Source organism: Bombus terrestris, chromosome 6 (assembly GCF_910591885.1).
Source record: "Bombus terrestris chromosome 6, iyBomTerr1.2, whole genome shotgun sequence".
Taxonomy (NCBI): Eukaryota; Metazoa; Arthropoda; class Insecta; order Hymenoptera; family Apidae; genus Bombus; species Bombus terrestris.
Genome location: NC_063274.1, coordinates 14230300 through 14233564, shown reverse-complemented (window position 1 = coordinate 14233564; position 3265 = coordinate 14230300). Strand labels below are relative to the sequence as shown.

Here is a 3265-nt window from a genome sequence, read left to right as displayed (position 1 = left end):
CGAATAATTCCAGAAGTCGAACTTGTACAATTTTTTAAAAAAATTTAAGAAAAATGTCAACGGAATTAAGTGCGTAATAATTGTCTATCGTTATTTATGTAACGCAAATATCTTTTTGCCAACGCTTATACTTTTGAATTAAGACGGTAGAGAATGAAAAATTTCGATATGATTTTTAACGCAACCGTGTCAGGGTAATCTCTCCGTTACACTCGGTGTACTCTACAAAGAGCCCGTCCGCTCTCAAGTTTTAACAAAGCTGCTCGCAGCATTAATAAAACTAAGGAACTGCCGTTGATTCCGTGATTATACCAACAAGGAATAAAACTTCGTCGCTTAAAGTCCAAGTTGAACGGTTCAAAAAAACCATTCGTCCCTCGATACTATCGTCTATAAAAACTCGCCTAGTTAGCACAGAACAGTGTTTAGTTTGCTTAAAACTCGGAACATCCTGTTAGTTCCTCAGCGATGAAAAATTTTAATCAAACCGTGATGATTGATTTCGTTCATATCGAGGATGATTTGCATTTTTCCGCAAATATATACGGTTGTTCTTTCGCCGGCTATTATGTACGTCGTTTTGAGGTATCCCGGTGGTCCTTGAAGGATGGCAGAGACGGCGGAGAGGGGAAATTATGAGGGTGGCGGACAGGAAAATCTCTCACAACTCGTGGGACAGAGCAAACGGACGGTAATGTCCCGCGGTCGGACAGAAATGAAATTCCAGTGATATAACCGTTCGAATTCACGGACAATCGGTAGAGAGGAGGGACGTAGAACAGTAAATCCTGCCGATAAATGGCCGACACTGCTTCTTCTATTCCGAGTACGTGCACCGTTTCTTCTCTTGTGCCCACGTATGCTTCTTTTCTTTGAAGCCACGTACGAAGACGATGATCCTTTTTGCTCGCCGACCGATGACAACGGTTTTCAGTTCCTTCGCTGATGACATTGCCCTTTTTTCTCGTCTCTGTGGCTTGACATAAGGTTGATTATGGAATATAGATTTCTGACGAGAAGCACATACGTGTTGGAAAGGATCGAGATAACACCGGTGCGAAAATGTGCAAGGGAAACAATAATACGATGGTTGAGACAGAACGATATTGTTGAGAAGAGAAAATTGGAGGTTACGAAATATATAGCAGGCAAAGGAAGCTTTGAAATTAGGGACTATCAAGAGAGGAAAATTGGAAATTACGAAATACCGGGGCAGATTAGAAATTAGAGAAAATTATGCTGCTGTAAATAAACTATTTAGAATTTGAAAAACATCTATGTACATAGAGGATTTGTAAGTAGAGAAAATTGGAAATTTTAATGTTAAGAAAATGCTACAAGCTTTGCAGTAGTTTGCCGCTATAGATAATTTATTTAAGACTCGAGGAGCATCAGCGTACATGCAATGTTACTACAAATGAGTCGAAATTTTGATTGTCAATTATTTATATACGTCTTGAAAAAGAAAAAGAAGAATCTATATAATCTCATGTTCGGAAAGATGGTTTTAAATTGTTCAGGGTGATCATTTATTTTACGACAGCTTCTTTCATGATACAATGTAGAGTTTGTATTATAAAGATTACATATACATACATAAACATTTAAACGCTTTTATAAAATAAAGAAGAAAATACGGCCAAATCCATTTTTACCCATTTATCGATATTGACAGACGTTATTAACCTGCAACATCATTCCGTACAATCCATTTTTTGCCGTCAATAACGCGTTGTCATATAATAGCGATAAATCATTTAATTAAACGTCGGAATAATTAATCAGTTAATTTATTTGGATATTAAACAATTTCGAAATATAAACAGACTTTTAACGTCGGTGATGATTAAAATACGCTGAATTATGTTATGCATGAAAATAACGGTGCTACCGTATTTCGTTATTACATACTTATATCGTATAAATTTATATGCTATATTTAATTTGTATGAATTTGATACGATTTTATTCTCTGTTTTTCGTACACGAAGCTCATATCCGCGATTCCTATCAACTGTTTTGCGTTTAATATTTACCTTGGATATTTCAGTCGTAAATTACTCTCTGGTTCCCAAGCAGGTTTCATGGCTCCCTTTAATAGCAATTCCTATATATTAAAATTCACATAATAATTACTCTTCTTAATTGCTGAAAAAACACCACACGCTCGATTAAAAAATTTAATATGAAACTCAGATCAAAGGAAAATATTGTATTTACGTATAATTACGATATTTAGATAACCGGCGCAATACCTTTTCAATCGCGAAGCATCCACGCTTATCTTATATAATTTCATCAATTTTCTCCACTTTTTACGAGGTTACTCGATTTGCCAAATGAGCTTCTTACATAAAAATCCGACCTATCACCGCACCATTTGTAACATATACTCAAAGTAATTTGCCCGCAATTTTTCTCCACTTTCCGTTCGGTTGGACACGCGGCGTTCTCGTTTCATCCTTTGTGTCCCCTTCTTCCGGCAGAAGAGGCGCGTGTGTGCGTGGATAATCGATGGCAAGAGGCCGCGGGGAAACGAGACCACCAAGATTCAGATTTAACCTAATTTGCTGAACAAATTGCTCTGTCCCTCGTGATTGGCCGTGGCTCTCGGTGCGTCTGGCGAGAGTGGAACGTGGCGTGGAAAAGGGTGAAAGCACACAGCGGTTTCCGGATGTGCTCGACGTGTCGTGAATCGTTCGCGAATCAAAGCGAATTTATGCTTTGCAAATGGTGACGTGCGAACAGCCAGTCGAGCGTAATTCAGAAGTATCGACGGCGCGCCGGACAATGGAGATTTAATACCTCGACATCGTGTATATGTATTCTGTCGTGGTACGGCGATCGATGTGGCGAAGACATCGAATCTGTTCCGTTCAGATCCGAGTCCTTCGCCAGACATGTTTGTGCACTGAACGAATTACAATTCGGTCGTATCGGAATAGTTTTTATAATATTAGAGCAGTGGAAAATAAATGACCGATCGACGTTCACAATTTAAACCTTTGCAGTACGGACCTGTCTCCTGACCATGATTGATGACTCGTCGGCGTTGCTTGATATCGTATTAATCTTTAGCTTAATTTAATCGGTATTAATGTCGTGGATATTACATTAGTATTCAGAATAAATGAAAAGAGTAAATGTATTAAAGCTGTTTTATAATTTTCATATTTAATACTTTGTATTTAATGTGCGCAGATACTTTCATAAGTCGTAGTCAGACATATCAGAGCTGAATCACTGTAATTCATTCGTACTTCAT

At 38.0% G+C, this 3265-nt stretch overlaps 1 long non-coding RNA gene across 1 annotated transcript; it reads right to left on the bottom strand.

Annotated features, from left to right (window-relative positions):
- Positions 1–1342: 1342 nt before the first annotated feature.
- Positions 1343–2577, bottom strand: LOC125385338. The gene is made up of 3 exons (XR_007224454.1): positions 2256–2577; positions 2037–2148; positions 1343–1686 (listed from the first exon to the last, which is right to left on the bottom strand). It is a non-coding gene; the product is annotated as an uncharacterized LOC125385338 (long non-coding RNA).
- Positions 2578–3265: the final 688 nt, after the last annotated feature.